At 34.0% G+C, this 23029-nt stretch overlaps 1 long non-coding RNA gene across 10 annotated transcripts in view; it reads left to right on the top strand.

Moving 5' to 3' along the window:
- Positions 1-688: 688 nt before the first annotated feature.
- The window catches only part of LOC132692159 (uncharacterized), a 93882-nt gene continuing 71541 nt past the window's right edge, over positions 689-23029 (top strand). For 7 of the 10 annotated variants that reach the window (XR_013554896.2, XR_014137539.1, XR_014137540.1 and 4 more), the window contains exons 1-3: positions 689-925; positions 4702-4815; positions 9158-9209. This is a non-coding gene — a long non-coding RNA (uncharacterized LOC132692159). Of the gene's footprint in view, positions 926-4701; positions 4816-7357; positions 7457-9157; positions 9210-23029 lie in introns of all 10 variants that reach the window. The other 3 variants (XR_014137541.1, XR_014137538.1, XR_014137542.1) reach the window with 2 other exon arrangements.

The following is a 23029-nucleotide window of genomic DNA, read 5'->3' as shown; positions in this document are numbered from 1 at the left end:
ATGTTTTGCCTGACCAACCCAGTGTGCCATTTTTTGACCGATACATATCCACTCCTTCCTAGGTTACATGCAAAACCATATATAAGAATAAAATGTATTATAGCTGATTTAATTGGCAAAGGATAACAAGTTTGTTATGCTTCTCTGTTATTTCCTTCTAAAACACTAAACGTTTTTTCTTTTGTAATATCACTAAAATTTTTCAAACTTATTTCCCTGGTATACTTTTGTGTCCATGGTCACGGTCAGTGTCCATGTTCACGCTCAGTGTCTATATGACTTGCTGTTGGGCACAGAACTCAGCTGCTTGCAACTCACAGGTGCTTAATACAATGCTTGGTGATTAATAAAATAATCTGAAAATGCTGTTTAGTAACACTTAGAATGTTTCTTGGAAATCTTTACCTCCCTCTACCAGCATGAGTGACTAATGACCATTCTAAAAATGCAACATTAGCTATATAGCTAAAACTTAAGCTCCTTGTCTACTGTGCTAATTGATAATTCCAATGTTTTTGCTTTTGAACGAACCAACGATATTTATATAGCATCTTAAATTTTCTATTTTTTACCAAGGCAGTTGTACACTTAAAAAATATTACCAATTAATTCCACACAGAATCATGTGATATCTTCCCTGTATTTGCTAGTATTTTGAGTTTGGGCCTTGTCATTGGCTGCTAGGTAATGACTGAGCTTTGGATCCCAGAAGTGTGTGTGGTACATGTGTCCAGAACTAGATCATCAAGGAGCAAATGTCCTTCTGCCATATTTTTATTTTGGCCCAAGTTCTCAAACTCCCGGTTCTCTTTGGAACTTACTTTCAACAAATACCAGTGTACGTTCAGAAAAAGCTGACCTTCTGAGAGAAATGTGACATGAAATATACAGCAGTGTGCCACATGTTCAATTTAAGGCAATGCAGGTTAGTAGCTAATGGGAAATCGTGTGACAGTAACAAGATGGTCCAATTTTTCACTTGGATGATTTCTCTATGAAAGTCTAAATAGCAAACACCACAGAATGTTTGCTTCACACGATAGATTTTTAAATTTTTCAACTTCAACATATCTAAATAGCATATAAAGTCTGGCATTTGTAAGAAAAGGTGACTGTAATTTATCAATTTTTATCCTTACTTGTCTGTTTGTTAACTTGGTGAATCTATTGAGACCGTCTGCATAAATTTCCTTGTTGATGTTGGCAAAGAGTAATCTGACAAAATGCAGTGAAACATGTGGTTCCAACTCGCTAGAAGCCTTACCCTGTATGCCTGAGTGAGTTATAGAATAATAGGGGGATGAATATTAGTAACAGGCCACCAGGAAAACTCAGAAACTTTCAGTTTTCTAAAGACCATTTATAGCAAAATACAAAAGTACTTTATACTGGTTTCTGTCCTTTAAAGTGTTATATGAAATACTTAAAATTATTAGAATTATGTGTGAATATTTTATTGAAATACTAAATACATAGCAACTTTGAAAAAAATATATATTTAGATTATATTACCATTTCTGCCTTTTAGCAAAACTCAATCACTTTTATCATCAACTTAAGCCCTTGATTTGATGTTTAATAGTTTTAGGTTGAATTATGTAGCTATGGCATAATGGTTATAGAAGTATATGTAAGATTCCATTGTGTATATAAACCACAATTTCTTTATCCATTCATCAGTTGATGGACATTTAGGCTCTTTCCATAATTTGGCTATTGTTGAAAGTGCTGCTATAAACATTGGGGTACAAGTGCCCCTATGCATCAGCACTCCTGTATCCCTTGGGTAAATTCCTAGCTGTGCTATTGCTGGGTCATAGGGTAGATCTATTTTTAATTTTTTGAGGACCCTCCACACTGTTTTCCAGAGCAGCTGCACCAGTTTGCATTCCCACCAACAGTGCAAGAGGGTTCCCATTTCTCCACATCCTCAAATACTATGTGGCAATGAGAAAGAATGAAATATGGCCCTTTGTAGCAATGTGGATGGAACTGGAGAGTGTTATGCTAAGTGAAATAAGCCATACAGAGAAAGACAGATACCATATGTTTTCTCTCTTATGTGGATCCTGAGAAACTTGCCAGAAGACCATGGGGGAGGGGAAGAAAAAAAAAAGAAGTTAGAGAGGGAGAGAGCCAAAACATAAGAGATTCTTAAAAACTGAGAACAAACGGAGAGTTGATGGGGGGGGTGGGAGGGAGGGGGGTGGGTGATGGGTATTGAGGAGGGCATCTGTTGGGATGAGCACTGGGTGTTGTATGGAAACCAATTTGACGATAAATTTCATATTAAAAAAAAAGAAGTATATGTAAGAACCTAAGTACACGGATACTGATAATGTCAACATTTTATTTGCCTATAGCTGAAAAAAAACCCTGAAAAAACCTCAGGTTTTATAACTAAATTTATTAGAACCTCAAAAATTAGTCTTCACTGTGTGGAATTTGAATATTTTCTCAAGCATATTAGAAACACCCAGAAAAAGCAAGATTTTGGTAGACTCAGATTAATGCATTATTATTTCTATTACCCTAAAGCTTTAAGCACCTACATGCCTGAGGGGCATAACTTTGAACATTTTCAAATCAAATACTATAGAAAAAATATTTATAAAATGGAGTTAGTTGCAAAAATTTCAAATAATGATCAAGAATGTATCAAGTATAAAGTGTGTGCCGTGGAGGCTACAAAGATCCATATGATCTTTGTTAAATGTCTCACTTTGGTTAAGTGACAAACCTGAAGTATTCAGAGACAAAAACTACGTGCCAGTGTGTATGAACTTTATTTTAAATGCAATAGAAATGAAAATTCTATGTATTTTGTGCAAAATGAATTTTATGTATTATTTTATTAATTTTAATCTTGATAATAATCTTGTAGGATAAGAAGATAGTGAATCTCAGATGCCTTAAAAAGATTGCCTGTAGCCACAGAAGTAGTGATTGACAGTGTTAAAATTTTACATGTGTCTACTCTTCTCTGAAGCTAACGCTATTTCCACTGTGTGTGTGTGTGGGGGGGGGCAGGGGGTTGTGTGTAATTATTCATTTATTAGTAAGAGCTGAGAGAAGAAAAATAATGTGGGATCTGATAAATAGCTTAAATTTAATGGAATAAGTGAGCTTTAAGCCTCTTTCTAGAATTGGAATAATTTTGATAGGAGAAGGGCTCTCCAGATTGAGGTAATGGCATAAACTGCAAGATAGGCATGTAAGGCCTTTCTTCTGAATAATGGCTCTTTAGGTAACTTTTGTTCTAGTCCTACACTCAGCACTCTATTGCACAGCCTCATCATTTTGTTTGGAATGATTGCCAGAGGCCTCAAACTAAATCAGAATCTCTCATAGTGTCTTCTTCATCTAATGTAGACATCACATTAATCCTTATAAAATGTGCATTCATTCATTCCTTCGTTTTCCATTTATTTCATGTCTACCTACTATGTGCCAGGCACTATGCTAAGTGTTAGAGTTACTATGACAAGTCGAAATGTCGTCTCTGCCTTTTTGGATGTCTTAGTAGCCATTGAGGAAGTAATTTGATAAATGATTTTAAAGCTTAGATAGGAAGTCTAGGTTACCAATAAAAATTTAAGGATCATCTTCAAAGTGATGATAATAGAAATTGTAGGTGATTCTTAGGAGACGGAGGAAAAAATAAAAGAAATCTGGAAGAAGGGTAAAATTTTTTAAGGGTGATGAATTTAAGAGAGAGAGCAGGGGATAGAGGGGAAAGTATCCAGGAAGTTAAAGAGAACAGACTAGTCAATGGAGGGAATGTTATTCTGTTGTCAGCTGGATTTTGCCTTCCCAACCACACCAAGCAGCATGATGTAATATCCATGATACATTCTGGGGTGGAGAGTTATCAGTCAGCCAACAAAACTGATACACCATGTCATGCTATACTTCTTTCTTTCCCTTAGGAAATTGACAAAGTGTTTTATTTGTGCTAACTTACAATGCATTTAAGACTGAACAAAGGGAAAACTGGAATTGAACATTGACATTTCATTCCTGTACCTTAAATAATTTGATTAGAATAATCAGTGACTCATAATTATAATTGATGCATTAGTAAACACATTTTGGTATTTAAGAAATGAAGTGATATACATATTACTAAATACGATAACGCTGGTAATTTTCTCACTCAATTTGTGTTTAAGGATATGTCACCAACAGTGATATTCAACTTCATCTGAAATTCAAAACATTGAAGTTAATTTTTAAATATTTTTATTGAGTTGAAGCTAGAGAGTTAAAGAACAGTTAAATTACTAGAAGATCGACTATATACACATGCAATGGATACATTTTAACTAATGCAATCTTAGTGTTTAGCTCACTATCAACCTAACAAGCCTGAAATTTTAAGTGTTGGTCTAGTTATTTTGAACTTATAACTTTAAAAATGCATGAACTCATTTAACATAAAATGTATAATTTCAAAATTAGATTAATTTCCCACTGCACTGGACTCTTTTCCATCACCTCTTCCCTGATTACAGTTACTTGTGTATTTCTTGACCTTTGACAAATTGAATAGATCATATATATATATCAGTCTATGTATATATGTACACATGTACAATACTGAACATTTAAATTTCTAAAACATTGTCAGATGTATTGCATAGTGAGATTCAAATTTCCATATCTTTATTTTTTTATTTCTATTTTATTTCTATTTTACAGATGTAGAAATGGAGGCCCAAAGAAATTAACTAGGTTGTTGGTTATATAATTATTTAATGGGACTCTAGATCTTGATGTCAGGTCTTCTGATTGTTAAAGTCACTTTATTCCCAGGTAAGCCATGCTCACATGTTTACCTTCTTTTCCTTTTTTTCTCATATGCCGCAGAATAAGGATGTTGATTTACAATCTTTTACATTTTAATAAATATTTAAGATGTACATGTATTCATACTCTAGCTATGCAATACATCAAATATATAAAGTACCCATTTAAAACAAGACAACTTACATGCCATTAAACAAACTAAATATTTTGACTCCCGGGTAGAAGCTAGTCTAGTTAAACTATTAAGATTCTGTAAGAATATATCCACATGAAACTTTTGCAAATGTGTCTGTGTACAGTTATATACAATATATTTTAACATTCAACTCAAATAATTATATTGAAACATCTTATTTCCTAAAAGGATGAAACGATGTACAGAATGACCCAAAATGTCATAGCGAGGCATCATTTCCTGTACATTTTTAAGGATAGGAAAAGTAAATTAAAAGTAGAAGTGTAAAAAGTAGATTATGTGGTGGCCTTCGGAAAGAAATGATTATAATGTAAACTAAAATGAAACTCCTATCTGGGAAAAAACATAATTGAGCTTCCTGAACAGCTGCACCTCAGAGGGTCAGGCATATGAGCAATTAAAATTAAACAAGTTGATTTTAATATGCCTTAGTAACTGTGATTGATCTTACCGAGCTGTTGTTGACTATACATCAAGAAACAATTTAGGATCCAGTTTAAAACAAAGTTTATAATCCTTGCTTAATGGATTTTGGTACCTCAGGCAATACCTTGCTGTAAAAATGATTACAATGTGCCCTGTCTCTGTGTAATCAATAAAACCTCTCTCTAAAATTAGTTAGGTTCCAGAGACTCCTCAGCGGGCTTGGCAGTGTCACGTCTGTAGAATTCCAAATAAGCCATCTATCATTATTTCCATACATGAGGTTCATTAGACACCTCATTCTTTATCTTATTAGCACTAAAGTCAGCTAAACAATCAAACCAAAAGGTCACCTTTAACAATACCTATTTAAACCAAAACATACATCAGAACATTATTAATACAATACATCAAAATGCAGTGGTAAGAATTCCTAGAAGGCCAACGAAGAGTTATTATTAAAGTAACTGAAAATATACACATTTGGAAGTTTAAGAAAAAACTTCTAAAGTGACATCTTAAAAAGAGAGATTTATTCTATTATTGAAATCCACAAACACAAAAACTCCTTTAGGTTGTACTATTTTGAAACATTTTTCTTTTGTATATCATGAAATTGAATTTGTAGTTTTTATGAAATGAAGGGACAAAATCAATAACTTTAGAGTTATTTTAAATTCTTTTTAAGATTATGCATTGCCCATAAGCACATGTTTCCTGATTGCATTTGGTTTTTTAAATTACATTTTTGTCACTAATATTTTATGACAGAGTTCTTTGTTTTAAAGAAGTTGGTGCATTTCAGTTCTACAACTTATATAGCTAAAGAAATTTGAAGTTTTACTTCCATATACATTAAAGGTCTATTCACCTAGTAGTGAATGTTCTGCCTTTAAGTGAACCTAATATCAGAAATACATATAAGTTCTGGAAATGCGCTCGATATGTCACCCGGTGTATCATGTGAATAAAATGATAAATTAACTTAATACCTCTTTATATATTCATCAATTATAATTTACTTAACTCTCATTTTGTTTTACTTTTATATACTCAGATAAACTTAGTGATCAATAGAATTAATTTCTACATTCATAGTTAGGATGTATGTGGGTAGGTTGCGTGCTTACCTTAATCTAAAGTCCTTTAGTTCCTTTATCCAATTGCAAAATGAATGAATACATATTTGTGTTTCTGTTGGATCAGTTGGGCCCCTAAGAATATATTTTGATAATTATTAGTGAGGAATGAAGACAAATATCTCTTGTTGAATATTTGTAGTAACTCCACTGAATGCTTTGTCATTGCTATGTGTATGATGAGTGTGAAATACCTTTTAATGGCACTATGTGCCAGACTCTATTCTGTGAACGTTTCGACTCTTGTAATCCCTCCCAAGTCAGAACTGTAGTTTAATTGCCATCATTATGTTTATTTCAGCTTGGTACTTTCAGATCCAAATGTTTCTCCCTGCCCTCTCCAAATACCCTGTTCTCACTGCCACTGGGATATATCACTTAATTAAGAAACGTAAATCATAACAATGTTAAGAAAGCCTTTGTTTTTCATTCTCTTTTATCACCCTAAGACAACACAGTGGAAGATGAGGGAGGGGGAATGTGACTTGCTATGCTGGTACAAGGGAGGTTTTAAAAGAGCTTAGAGAATGGTCAGAAAAGATGCCGAAGGAGAGGAGAGGCAAAAGGAATTTAAAGAGAAGATATTGACTTGAAAAGTAATGAAGAGCTTAGGTGGAGGATGACAGGCTTAGCGTTTTTAAAATTGATTCAGAACATTTTAGAGAATCTTAGAAGAAAAGCATTATAGACATCAATAAGCCTGATAGCCATATTAATTTAAATCAGCTAAAAATATGAAAAGACAGATGATATAGTTCTTTTGGCTTTTGTTGTTTTGTTTCTTTTTTAGGATTTAAGATTTGCTTTAAAGAACAGACTATTCCATGTTAAGATTATAATCGTATGGTACCAGGACTAATAAACTACTGGAAGATACCAGATATTTCTAGTTAAGTATTTTAGTTGTTCAAGTGTGTTAAGTGAAAGAATTTTTTAACTTAGTGCTAACCTTAATGATCAATAAATAATTATAACTGATAACACAAAAGGTATTAATTAATAAATGGATGGTATTATTGGCAATAAATCTGAGAGGTAACTGAATATTGTAGAGAACAGCATTGGACTTCCTTCAGTTGTTTGCATGGATTTTTTTTTTTTAAGGGACATAATCACAGTGCTGGGTTCCAAGGCCTATAGCACCACCCAGCCCCAACTTTAGAACAACTCCAGTGGTGTAGAAATATTTAACTATAAATCCATGTCCCTCCATCAGTTTGAATGTCTTAGGATCAAAGGATGCCACAGTGCTGTTATTTGGTCAAAGCAGTGCCTCTTTTCCGTGATTACTTTTTGTGCCTCCAGCTGCATGTTTAAGTGAATGTATTTTGATGTCAGATAGACCTATTTTGAATGCTATGTGACTGCTTCCTCATCTGTAAAAGGTAATAATGCTTATCTCAAAAAACTGCTAGCGGGTTAAGTGTAAACTGCCTAGCAAAATATCTGGCACATATTAAGTGCTCAATAAATGTTAATTATTACTATTATGGCTAGCTCTCAAATTGCTCTCTCATGGAGTTTATAGCACTTCAGGATGTTTATTACCTTTTGAATGATGCCTCAAGTTCTGTTTGCTTCACAAACAGTTTTATTGATAGGCGGTAATATTCGACTTCATTTCAAAGTAAACAACTTTCTTTTTCAAGTTAGGTGGAAAAGAGTAGGAGGTAAGGAATGTCAAGAAAGGAAACTGACAATGACAGAAGAACAGCCGCACTCAGCATAGACTAAAAGGGAGATTTCAGAAGCAAATGTGCCCCCCTTTCTGTTTCCACCTTTTTTATATGAGTCCTGCTGATACAGACCTGCCCTGAATGGCAAAATAAGAGAGGAACAGGGGTCAAGGATGGGTCCCAGGCATACTGTGTTCTGTAGCTATCCAAGGGCCGTAGCAAACACCTCACCCTGTAGATGTTTCTATGAGTCATTTAATTAAGGTATCTACTTCAGCCATTCATTTACTTATGTATTTAAAATATTAAGTACCTTATGGATGGTGTAGATAATGAAAAAAAAAAGAGATTACTTGTCTTCATGCAATTCACAATCTAACACTACAGACAGCCAACTAAAAGAAGGCCAGAGAGTGATGAAATCATGTGAGGCCATGATGGAGACAGGGTGGGGAAGATAGACTTATGCTGGAAGGACTTAAGTTAGTGACACTTTCCACTTGAGAAATGCATGCAAAGTTATAAAATATATGATGGTGTAAGCTACAAAGGAATTTTCTCTTCAATCCAGTAGAATCACAATTTGTGTCAGATGAAGCAAGACAGGTGAAAGCTTAAATATTAAAGAACATATTTAAGGATTGAGAGAAAATGAAGGAAATCTGAGGGTATTCATATAGCATGATGTCAGTACAGACAAAACATTTGAACATCCCTTTCTTGGGTCATGAATCTGAAAGGAAAATAAACTCCAATTCTGAAAATTTTAGAGGATTTGCTCTTTCAGATAGTAAATTTCAAGATATGTTTCCATTTTCTCAGTGTTTAAATTCTTTATATTTACAAAATTAAACCAAAGCTACAGGTTTTGCTTAAATTGGGGGTGAAGGTCTATTTTTTTTTCTTTTTGACAGATGACTTTGCCCAATGTTTGGTGTTGAGTTTCTATCAAGAGAATAAAACTCAGTAAGTCCATCTACCTGTGCTTTTAAAATCAGATGCCTTTTACAAAGAAGTAAGGTTAGTGAATTTTTTAAAAAGAGAACTGCACAACAGAATGTTTTTAATGCTTGGGCAACAGCAGGCTAATAGAAAGCACATTATCAGGGTCAGCAAATGCTGTCATTCTTAAGGGTGGATATGCTCAGTCTCATGTTCTTGAGGGAGTAATACCTGGTGGTCTCTAGAGATTCTCCTGAGTGAAAAAATGGTAAAACCTGCTTTCCAGTTGAGTGATTCTCTGTCACCCTACAATGAAAACAGTTAAAATCTGGTTAGGTATCAAAGTATGCATCTTCCAGTACTTTCTTTTCCATTTGAAATGTTAAGGACGAAACAATGGATAACCCATCATGATTCTTCTGCTTGAAACTGCAGATCTGATCTTACATAAATTCAAGGAAAATTCCAGAGTGAACAAAACTGTTGTATATGATTTTTTTAACTTCCACATTTTTAAAAATTTTGGCATGACTAATGTTAAAAATATTTAATGAAACAAGAATAGTAGGGACATAGAGATTTTAAAATAATCCAGATTTTGCCACTCTTTATCTAGTTGTTATTGTTTCCTTATTTTTTTAAGGTATTTTATCTGACTCATTAATTTTTTAAAGTAAAGTTTATTTATTTATTTTGAGAGAGAGAGAGAGAGAGAGAGAGAGAGCGCATGAGCAGGGGAGGGGCAGAAAGAGAGGGGGAAAGAGAGAATCCCAAGCAGGCTCTGCACTAACAGTGTGGGGATCAAACTCACAAACCATGAAATCACAACCTGAGCTGGAAGTCAGACTTAAGCTGGAAGTCAGAGCTTAACCAACTGAGCCACCCAGGCACCCCTGTTAAGGTATTTTAAAGGTCATTGATTTTGTTCAATTAAACTATCTAGGTGACAACTACATATCAGTTTATAGAAATATTTTTCATCCTTTTTCTGCTGCTGAGTACTCTTTCATATAGATATACTATAATTTATTCATCTTCTGTGGTTGGGCAGTTTGCTTGTTTATAAATTTTGCTATCAGTAATTAAATTTATACACTTGAACTATTGTATTTTAGAAGACACATACACACTTTAGGGGAATTTTTAGGTTCCTAGAAGGTTCCTAGAAGGATCCTGGAATTTGGATATGTGGTTAAAATGCAAATGTCATTTAGAGTATTGTCAAATTCCTCTGAGTGTTTGAGAAGACTGCCTTGCCAACATGAGTTGCCATTCTGATAGGCAATGAATGACACTGCCAGCGATTTTCATTCACATTTCTCTTGTTAGGAGTGAAGCATTGTATATTTCATATGTTTAAGGATTATGTACATATTTTTTTCCCCTGAGGGTTGGCTACTCATGTGTTTTTGCTATTTTTATCTGAATTTTAAGAACAATTTGTCTTAGCTATAAATTGCAAATATTGTCTCCTAGTTTGTCATTTGTATTTTGACTTCACTTTTGATGTTTCTTGCTGTAACTTTTAAAAATACCATCACAAAAAAAAAAAAAAATAAATAAAAATACCATCACATTTATCTTGTTTCTTATTGCTTTTGGATTTGACACCACAAATTATTTATCTATGCTTTGTTGTTAATGTTTGTATAGATATTTCTTTTTCATCTCATCTCTGATTCATTTGGAATTTATTTTGGTCATAATATGAGTTATAAGTCCATTTTTTAAACAAATGTGACATATAGGTTTTGCTGATGCCTTTTATCAGATTGAGAAATTTCCCTTGTATTTTTAGTTCACTGAGAGTTATCATGAAATGGGTGTGAATTTTATAAAATGTTTTTCATCATTTAATATGATCATGGGATTGATCTTATTTATGTTGAGAATATAGTAGACTATATGAGTTGATTTTTTACTATATCATCAGTCTTGACTTCCCAGGAGAAAATCCACTTTATTAGTAGATTTTACCTGGTTTTATATTTTTGAATTAATGTCTATGTTCATGAGGAATATTGTTGTGTAGTGGTTTTTTTTCTTTTTTTTTTTTTTGCTTTGCTTTTTTCTTCTTTATGTACTGTCTTTTGTCTATTTGGGTACCAGGGAAATATTCCTCTCATAAAATAAATTGGAAAGTGTTCCTCTGTCTTTTCTTTTTAGGAAGAGATAGTTTAGAGTTGGTCATAGTTCCTCTTTCATGTTTGGTGAAATTTTCCATTGAAGTATCATAGCCTGAAGGTATCTTTTTGCCAAGGTCTGTCAGGGGGGAGGTTTTTAATGATTCCTTACTAGTTTTAGTGCTGTTCAGTTTATGTATTTCATCTTGCTGAGACTGGATAGATGATGATTTTCAAGGAATTTCTTCAATACATTTAAGTTGTCAAATTTACGTGTGTAGAACTTCTTCAACCATTTTTGAAAACCAGGAAGCATTATATTTAATAGTTTCCTAACTTTGGTAACTAAGCAATAACTACCCTCACGATTTCGATTGCACTAGTGTAGCTAGGCATTATAATAAGGCAAGAAAAAAAACCTAGTTGAAACGATGACATTGTTTAGCTCATCTCAGTGCTAGCATAAATATATAAAACAATCTAATTCTAAATTCTAGAGTAAGTGGAAATTGAAAGAAAAAAACTTACAATAGCATCAAAAGCGTGAAATACTTTGGCAACAGATATGCCCGTCTTAGATATCTAAAACTGTAAAAAGATAAACTTAAGAGATAAATAAGGAAGGTAAACTAAATAAGGAAGATAAACTTAAGAGCTAAATAAAGGAAGAAATATACCATGTTTACGGACCAGAAGAAACAACAATATTAACTTGTTTTTGCAAATTTATCTGTAGAATTACAGCAACCCTAGTCAAAATCCCAGCAGACTTTTTGTTGGGAATGATCATCTGATTTTATATTTTATTTTATTTTATTATTTACTTAGAAGACTCTCCCCCACCTTTTAACCTGCTGTGTTTCATGCCACCAGATTCTCAGCCCATATAACATCATTTAGGTAGCACTTCTTTAGGAAAGGGAAGGACACTGAGAGAATCCAGGATGCTTTCAAACAAATTTTCTGTCATCTGTCATCTGGCCTGATGAGTAGCACTTCTAATGTGAGATGTCAGAGTGATGTTCTTCAACTTCAGCAGAAGATGATCTCTGGGCCATAGGTATGGAAATGATCATAGACCTAAAACTAAAATGTAGAACTCTAAATTTCCAGAAGAAAACAGAAGGAATTCCTTGAGTTAGACAAAGTTATCTTAGGACACAAAAAGAATGAATCATAAAACAATGAATTTTGCTGCATCAGGATTAAAAAGCTCTCTTCAAAAGACATTTAACAAATGAAACGACTACCTAGAGGCTGGAATAAAATAATTGTAAACATATTCCTGTTAAGGATTTTACTTTGGTATATAAAAAGAACTCCCCAAATTCAAAAATTAGAAAGCAATCCATTACAGAGTGCTAAAGGACTTGTACAGACATTAAACCCATAGAAGAAAAATGACTGGCAAATAAGCACGGGAAAAGATGCTCAGTAAGGAAGTACACATTAAACTCCAATAAGATACCGCTCCCTACCCATTAGAATAGCTAAAACAAGTGAGCAATAACAGAAAACCCAAACAACAACTGAGAATACCAATTGCTGAAAAGTCACAGGACCATTGGATCTTTCATGCTGCCTGTGAAAATGCAGCATTATACAACCATATATATAAACCATACAATCCAGAGATCTCACTCCTAGACTAGAGAAATGAATAAAATGTCCACACAAAGACTATGTTTTATAGTGTTATTCATAATCTACAAAATTTAGTTAATTGTCTAGTGAATTATAGCATTATTCATAATCAGCAAAATTTAGTGAATTATCTATTATCAATTACCTTAAACATCTGATTTAGAACAAAAAATGTTAACCATCTCACTTTTTTGTTGATCAGGAATTCAGGAGTAGCTTGCCTAAGCCATTCTAGTTTAGGATCTTAAGTGTGGTTTCAACTAGGATATTGGTCAGGATGTAGTCACTTAATTGAGGATGGTGGGCATACCTCCACTGTGGTTTTCTCACATAACTGTTTCACTGATATTGACTGTTGGCAAAAGGCCTCAGTTGTTTACCATGAGACATTCTTTTATTTTTTTCAATATATGAAGTTTATTGTCAATTTGGTTTCCATACAACACCCAGTGCTCATCTCAAAAGGTGCCCTCCTCAATACCCATCACCCACCCTCCCCTCCCTCCCACCCCCCATCAACTCTCAGTTTGTTCTCAGTTTCTCAGAGTCTCTTATGCTTTGGCTGTTTTCCACTCTAACCTCTTTTTTTTTTCTTTCCCCTCCCCCATGGGTTTCTGTTAAGTTTCTCAGGATCCACATAAGAGTGAAAACATATGGTATCTGTCTTTCTCTGTATGGCTTATTTCACTTAGCATCACACTCACCATGAGACATTCTTTAGAGGGCTACTTGAACATCCTCATGGTGTGTCACCTGGGGAAGATGGACTACAGTGTGATTAGAAGAAAAAAAAAAAGAGAGAGAGAGAAACTATCTTCCCTGCATCTTAACTCCTCTATTACCATGTTAATCTTTGATTTAGAAACATGCATCTGGCACCTACCATGTATCACAATCTGTACCAGGTAGTGGAAAGGGCAAAATAAGTGAGGCAAAGCTCCTGCCTTTAAGCACTTTCTAGTGTGTTCATACAAATGGACAAAGTAGAGTTCTTGAAATATAGCTTTGTAAATTATTAAATATGTCTGTTTCTGTAAAATTATTTTTCACTGAAATAAGCATATAATGTAGTTCTTTAAAATATACATAAAAATATCATTAAAATGCCATAAAAAGTTTTAGTTTTTCTATAGATATTTCAAACTCATTTCAAGTACATTTACATTTTTAGAGTAAAACTTTAGAATCCAATATGGAATAAAGATCCATGTTTTGGGGCTCCTGGGTGGCTCAGTTGGTTAAACATTTGACTTCAGCCCAGGTCATGGTCTCACAGTTTGTGAGTTCGAGCCCCGCATCGAGCTCTTTGCTGACAGCTCAGAGCCTTGAGTCTGCTTTGAATTCTGTGTCTCCCCTCTTTCTCTGCTCCTTCCCAGCTGTGCACTCTCTCTCTCTCTCAAAAATAAATAAACATTAAAAAAAAAAATCCATGTTTTTAGTATTGGAAATTCCCAATACAATAAAGTTGTTTATCCATTTCTATGAAATATGGGACTATCTTCAGTCACCATCTCTAAACATAAGGAAAGATAATCTGTGAAATTTTGATAGATCCTTTTTATATCTCTGTAATTAAAAAAAACTTTTATTAAACTATAATATGCACATTGGAAAGAGCACTTATTGTAAGTGTGCTGTCCAAGGAATTTTCTCAAACTGAATAACCTGTGTCACTAGCAACAGAATAAGAAATAGAATATTATAAATATCCAATAACCCCTTGATCCATTTTTGATTACTTCATCTCCCTAACAGTAACTGTTCTCCTGAAATCTGTTGACATAGTTTTGCTTGTTTTTGATCTTTATGGAAGTTGAGTTATACTGTGTGTACTCTTATTTCTAGTCACTGTCATTTAATGTTATGTCTGTGAAATTCATTCTGTGCTGCATATGATTTTGGATCATTGATTCTCACTGCTGTGTATTGCTGTGAATAACCATAATTTATCAGTTCTACCCTCCAGGCAATTTAAGTAGTTTCAAGTTTAGAGATCTAGCAAAGAGTATTGCTATAAACATTTGATTGTGTAGTTTCATATATATATATATATATATATATATATATATATATATATATATATATATATATATTTCAGCTAGGCATATACCCAAGAGTGGAATAGCTGGGTTGAGGATAGGCATATGCTTAGATTTATAAAATCCTGCTAAAGAGTTTTGAAAATGGGTATATATAGTTTGTTTTAAAATTTTCTCTTGCTTGCTTCTCATACCTTTCCAGTAAAATGCCAGTCATGGCATGGTAGAACAAATATAGGCATTGCCCAAAGTAATCCAGAAGAATAGAATTCCTTTGAAATCCTGAAAATTTACATCAGCTTTATTTTTTATTTTCTCTCTTGTCTGAGTTTAACCAAGGTATAGTTATTGATCACTTAAATTATGTAATATCCACCTAAATTGTGAGTAAAATTGAAGCACCCAGAGCATCATTGTCAACTCTCTATCATCTAGTGTACCACTTCCTACCCATAGAGATAACCCAGTTTGAGAAGTAGACTAATACTAGGCTATAACAAGGGCAAAATGGACCTAATGTCTATTGAGTGTCTATTATATGACAGTCATTGTCTGGGACTAGCATGTGCATAATAATCTCATTATCCCTCATCATACAAATCCTCATGAGGGGGATATTGTTATCCTTATTTGTATAAATTAAAAAAAAAAAAGAAGTAGAGGATATGTAGGATGTATCTGGTCTATTTCACTGAGTTTGTGTGGTTTGTGAAGTTTTAGAAAGGGAACTTTTTACTATATTTTGTCAGTTTGTATGGGAAAGATGGTGAGTGGGGTAGAGGACAGAAGATATGTTTGAAAATGCTGTGAACTAGATTTAAAAGACCAGGGTTTAGATCATGGTCTGCTCCTGGCTATGTTACATAAGGCGAGATTTTTAATTCTTCTGAGTTTCAGTTATCACTACATGTAAATATTAGATAATATTCTCTTCCTACTTGCATGGGTTTCTGTAAGAACTACACATAGTAAAAAAAAAAAAAAAGAAATAACAAAATGGTAATGTCAGAATGTTACAGAAATTAAAGTACTTAGTGTACTCATCATTTCTGTGCACAATTTTTTTCTGTAATATTTCCCCCCAGTTGTATGATTGCCCATAATACAGTGCTTATTTTTTTTTGGAAGTCAAGTTTATTGAGGAATAATTTACACACCATAAAATTCTGCCTTTTTAAGAAGGCTTGCATTCTAGGGCAAAGCTATAAGACTTGGGGAAGTTGTCTTCTTTTGGTCTCAGTTTCCGGATCTTTATTTTTTTTTAAGTTTATTTATTTATTTTGAAAGAGAGGGAGAGAGTGAGTGAGCATGCCAGGGCAGGGGAGGGGCAGAGAGAAGAGAAGGAGAGAGAGAGAGGAATCCCAAGCAAGTGGTCAGCACAGAGCCTGAGGCGAGGCTCAATCTCAAGAACCATGAGATCATTACCATGAGATCAAGAGCTGGATTCCTAACCAACTGAGCCACCCAGGCATCCCACCAGATCTTTAAAGAAAGGGAAGGTAGCTAGAAAATTACAAAGTTCTGTATTTTCCTTTTTTTAATGTTTATTTATTTTTGAGAGAGAGAGAGAGAGAGAGAGAGAGAGAGAGAAAGAGAGAGAATGAATCCCAAGCAGGCTCCAGGTTCTGAGCTGTCAGCACAGAGCCCCACATGGGGCTTAAACTCATGAACTGCGAGATCATGACCTGAACAGAAGTTGGATGCTCAACTGACTGAGTCAACCAGGCACCCCCCTCTATTTTCCTTTGATGCAATTTAGATTTCTGGTCATTGTGTTTAGGAAGGGGCAGGTGAAGTGGGAATGATTTTTGGGAGTGCTAACTATTCTAATTTTAAAGATAAGTGCATACATTTACATGTCAGTTTACATTGCAGATGTAATAATTGAGAAACACAGGAAGAGGCAGAATTAGCAGTTTTTTTTAAAGAGGAATAATTGATTCGCTTATAAAAAGAAATACCTTAAATTGATAACTTACTTGTGTACATAGGTAAGAGTTTCCTCAAGCCTAGAAATCTCCAGAATATAAAATTCTTTCTAAAAACATTCAACGCAATTCCAGTTTCTATCTATAATGTTCAAACAATTTTGCAGAGCATGTAAGGCTCTTGGTCAGTTTTCCATCCATGGTTTCCAGAGTTCTCTTCTAAAGCTCACCCAAGTCCTTCTTCATGACATCTCTGAAACAGCTGTGAGATTTTGCCTCGGGAGTCATGTTTTGGTGCATCCTTTGCCTTGAAGCACTTACTTCTCAAAAGCTCACTTTAGACCATCTCTCCTCTGGGAAGGCATTCTTATTATTTCCAGCTATAGATTGTGAGCACTGAGGTTTGCTCCATTAACTTTGACTCACCGGTGCATCATATAGTGCTTGGGTACATAGTTGACATATGTAGCATATCCTTCATGAATAAATGAATATCTTCATTAAATAACATTTGCATATTTTAGGCAATTCTTTAAATAATTTCACATTACTTTGTGAATTTCCTAGAAGTGACATTGCTTCATCGCCAGTTATGTGCTATATCCATTTATATTTAAGTTTCACCTTGTTAAAGAATAATATGTAGTATAAATACTAAATTTCAGCAATTTTTACATTAGGTGAACATACTTTTACAAATATCAGTGTTGAAACAAAAGAAATACAATCCTTTATTATGTACCAAATGGTTGTGAATGAAGTCTTCTTTTTGGTATGACTGAATGAAAACACTAGATTTGCTAAGATTTGCCAGTTATTATCAATTTCTTCCTCAGCTATTTGATTGTTTTACTTTAACAATTAACAGAAGCTAATGTGGACTTCTAAATTGAAGACATTCAGTTTGATCATGACCATCTGGAAGCATAATATACAATTTTTGTTATGTGCTTTAGTAAAGAGAAAAAAGGGAGTGATTATGAAAAAAATATTTTAAAGGGTAAAGGAATATTTAGAAAAACAGAAGCTGTTTTCAATCCTTTGATCGTTGATTTAATGTAAAGTTATCTTACTTAATTTACTCTTGTGCTTACTTAAATAGTTCAACTTATTCATATATACTATTGAAAAAAATCAAATATTTAAGTATACTACTATTAATATCTGAGAGTATCTGAGAAAGATGTGTTCTCACTTATTAAGAAAGGTAATATTTAAACATTATGCTACAGTTTGATGATGCCATCCCTTGACAGAGAACAAAAACAATAAACGCATGCTCTATAGATTTTAGTATTTATGTCAACCTCACCCACTATCTTCAATTCCTATGACAAATTTCTCCAAAGTACTATTTGCAAAAGATTTGCATAGGAAATAATACATGTGCGACTCATGTATTATATAGGAAATAATACAAAGGAACTTATCATGCTAAATGCTTTTGGAACTTATTATTGTATTTCCTATTCTTATTTTCCATGGGTGATTACAAACTGATATCCCCTAGAACTCTTTAAGAGACCTCTGTAAAATGCTGACACAGAGGAAAGAAAACATGCATTTGGATACATTCACAATATGTTCAGAAACTTGTCTTAAACTCTTAACCAGGCAGTATGCTTGAGAATTGAAGTTACCTTAAGTGTTTGTTCTGATGAGGACTGAGAATTTTAGACAGAAATTTACAAATTATTTCAGATTTTAGAAAATGAGGTTAAGTGAGTTTGAAGAACAGAAAGCAGATGTAGGTGCTGAGCATATTCATGATTGAGAAGTTGCTCGTAGAGAAGACAGAACAGAAAGGAAAACAATCCTTTTCCTAATTGGAAAAGGAATTCCTAGTTGGATCCTAATCCAACTTTGCAAATTTAATAGCAGGGCTTTTCAATTCTTACTTCATATTTTACACAAGTATAGCCCTATCCCTACTGGGTATAAAACTGATAATTATAATGCAGAAGTATGGGAGTACTGACCGAAGTCTTAGAGTTAGATATAATTATTTTAACCTTTAGCAAAGTAATAAAGTATACGCACATGGTAAAGCATCAAATATTTCGGGAAGTCTTATTGTGAAACAAGAAACCTCTTATTCCTCCCTTCCTTAGTAAAAACCTGACTCCCTGGAGGTATCTGCAAGCATTTTCCATAATTAATTATTTTAGTGCTAACTTTTAGCGCTCTAATTATTATGTTTAATTAGTGATTTGTTTATTTAACTATAGATTATTACAGGTATTGTTGTTTTTATGATTTTTTCCAGCATGCTCCTATCTTGTTTTTTTTTAACTTGTTCCTTTCTCTTGGAATTTTTCTCTAAAACATTCTGTGTTTGCTTCACTTCACTCAGATCTCTTCAAATGTCACTTCCATTGAGCAGCTGTTTGTCTAAACTAGCTATTCTCCCCTCCCCCAATTTACTTTTCCTGATTCTATTTACCATTGCATGATATTATATATTTGTTGTGTAATTGATTTCCTGCTTCTCTCCCTTGTTAGTAAGTGAGTTATGTAACAGAGGGCATTTTTCTTTCGCTTTATTAGTGTATGTATTGTTTAGAACAATATTAGGCAAATTGTAGGAATTTGTCAAATATTTGTTAAATACATCAGTGGATAAAGTGCTTAGAATAATGCGAGATATGCAGGGTTACTGGTTAATTATTATTATTATAAAATTTAAAAATCTCATAAACTCAAGAAATGTTTATCTTGTTTATAATATTAACATGGGCATACCAGTTTCAGTTAAATTTAAGATGGGTTTTAGATAATCAAAACTATTCCTGTGCACAAATGTTATTTATTTTTACTATCCAGTAGATGTGATATGTGTGTAAGATAAAGGGTACTTAGAAATGTGTCACAAAGGTAGCCACTTAATGTGTAATTGGGTTATATGTATTTAACAAATTTTTATTTTGGAATAATTTCAGATCTACAGAAAGTTGCAAGGAGAGTAGAGTGTTCTCATATACCCCTTACCTAGCTTTCCTGAATGGTAGTATTTTATATAATCATTTGTCAAAACTAGAAAATTAACATTGGTACAGTGCTGTTAATTAAAGTATAGGCTTTATTTGTGCTTTTTCAGTTATGATATTTTTCTGTTCCAAGACCTAATCCAGGATATTACATTGCATTTAATCACAATGTCTCCTCCTTATCTCTTCCAATCTTTACAGTTTCTCAGCCTTTTTGTTTCTCATGACCTTGACAGTTTTGAAGAGTACTGGTCAGGTATATTTTGAGAATTTGTATTTGATATTTTCTCATGGTTAATCTGGGGTTATGGATTTTTTTTAGAGATAAGAGAGAGAGAATAAGTGGGGTAGGGGCAGAGAGGGGGAGGAAGAGAGGGAATCCCAAGCAGGCTTAATGCTCAGTGTGGAACCCAATGCGGGGCTTGATCCCACAACCCAGAGATCATGACCTGAGCCTAAAATCTAGAGTCATACGTTCAACTGACTGAGCTATCCAGATGCTGCTAGGGTTATGAGTTTCTGGTACGTAAAATATTTGGTACAGAACATGTTAAAGAAGTTATTTAGATAAAAGTCCAAGTATAATTATAAGCTTACTAGAAGGCCAATTACATTTTTAAAAATTTTCATTTCTTAAGAGTCTATGGACTCTTTTCATGTCAATCAGTGGCACACCAGAATTGGGATTATATTTTTATTTAAAATATGGATCTGAATTTGAGAAACTTAACAGAAGACCATGGGGGAAAGGAAGGGGAAAAATAGTTTCAAGGAGAGAGGGAGGCAAACCCATTAGAGACTCTTGAATACAGAGAACAAATAGAGGGTTGTGGAGGTGGTGGGGGGAGAGGGGAAAACAGGTGATGGACATTGAGGAGGGCACTTGTTGGGATGAGCACTGGGTGTTGTATGTAAGTGATGAATTATGGGAATCTACTCCCGAAGCTAAGAGCACACTATATACACTGTATGTTAGCTAACTTGACAATGAATATATCTAAAAAATAAAATAAAATATGGACCTGTTTTATGTCAAGGTGTAAACAGTGGGTCAAGGTGTGTGTCAGGGCTTGTGTCAAGGTGTAAACAATGGGTAATATTTTTAAATTGGCATTGATACTTTCCAATGGTCCTTTGAAGGACAAAGTTGCTGCTCTTGCTGCTGCTGCTGCCGTTCTTCTGCTTCTTTTCTTCTTCCTCTTACTGTTCTTTTCATCTTCCTCGCTTCCTCCTCCACCTTCTTTATATTAGGCAATTGCTGTAATTTTTATAAACTTTACACAGTCTTAAGATTTAGTGAAACATTTTCCTTTATAACCTCCCACATACTTTCTATATTTGAACAAAGCCTTCACTGTAATAATAAGCATTGATAAAGATAATTCTCATGGCAATTTATTTGTTCATTTCCACTCTGGGTGGGTTTTGAGATTCTATTTTTTAGCATGTCATGTTCTTGAAAATGCATCTTCTTATTCAGATTATATATTAGAGCTTCTCCTATTTCCAGGTTAAAGCAGATGACAGTAGCTATTTGACCTATGAAATGTCTTCCAATGTGTGTATTGTCCTTAACTCCTGATGATACTGTTATGGCTACTAAGACTACTTGTGTCTTCATTACAACAATTGCTTGTCAAATGATCATTACTAATCTTGTGATAAATTATAATTCACAAGCAGAATGTGTTTTAGATAGTAAGAGTATCAATCTGTCAACTGGATTTGTAAGAAAAATCAAAATAATTAAAGTCAAAGAAAATTTCAGGTGATTTTTAAGAGATTAGGGATAGAAATTCATATTATACAGACACAAACACTCAGTCAAAACGATGCAGAGGGTAAAAAAATGGACAATTGTGAACAGTTGGTCAGTAAATCTAAAATATAACTCCTATATTATTATGTTTTGATTATTACATGTGATTATATATGTTTTATATAGGTACATTTTATTATATTATGCGGTTTTGATATGGACCTTTTATTCAAGAGTATCTTCTTGGCTATGAGGAAAGACAATTCCTCTGAATTTGTCTTCATACAATATCAAATAATAATTTACTATTAACATAACATAAAAATAACAGTGAATACTTATATAGCACATACCACGTATGTCCTAAAGTTGAGGGGACAAGAAGAACAAATTTTCCAAAGAGGATAATGCGAGTTTATAGTAAGAATGGAATGTCAATATCTATCCTATGGTTCCCTGTTTCATGTATTATACCTGCTGGGGACACAGCGGCATATAAGTTGCTGATATAGTGTGATATAGGGATCATTGAGGATGGGCCCCAACCTCTCAGGGTATTGTTTCCAAACTGGTGCCTCAGTTGTACCTTCAAAAGGCCTTTTGACTGCTCTATGAGGCTGGCAGTTTCTGAGTGGTGCAGCATGTGATAAGGGCAGTGAGTCTAATGGGAATGTGCCCACCGTTAGGACTCCTTTGCTCTAAAGTAAGTGCCTTGTTCCCATGCAATATTATGTAGAATTTTCCATCTAGCGTCAATAGTTACCAAATACTGTATGCATTTGGAGAGTGGTGCTGGCTGACTGTGCTGGCAGCTATGCACATAATGTGATCACATGTTGCATCCAAAATTTCTGAAACAGTAGCTTTTCCAGCATCTGGTATACCCTATGGCTAGAAAGGGGCAATGTCTGCATCTTTGAAAAAAGTAATGAAATTGATCATCAGTTAGCCTATCTTAAAAATGATATGAAATATAATCTATGTATATTTACATGTAAGTTAAGAAAAGACTATGGAGAAATATCAAAGAAAATTAAAACTTCCTGTCATGATTACTCTCAGATCCATTCCCTGGATTTCCTTGTTCTGCTCCACATCAGTGGGAACTATATTTTCCCACCTCCCTGGCTCTCTGTCTTCTGCAAATAGGTTAGGGAAAGCACCAGGGAAAATCCAGGGTATTTTTTGACTCCCACATTAGATAATGCCTTAGAAGCCATCTACATTTTGTCTGGGATTCTAGCTTTCACTGGACAGTCCCTCCCTGTCATGGTCCCAGCTTCCCTCAGGCCTCTCCTGCTGGGTTCTTATTCTCACTTGACAGCCTGGTTTCTGAGCTGTGGTTACATTACCTGTTTCCTCTG

The sequence above is a fragment of the Panthera onca genome, chromosome B1, assembly GCF_046562875.1.
Source record: "Panthera onca isolate mPanOnc1 chromosome B1, mPanOnc1 haplotype 2, whole genome shotgun sequence".
Lineage (NCBI taxonomy): Eukaryota > Metazoa > Chordata > Mammalia > Carnivora > Felidae > Panthera > Panthera onca.
Note: the sequence above shows the minus strand (reverse complement) of the source record. Positions and strands in the feature narration are given on the sequence as shown.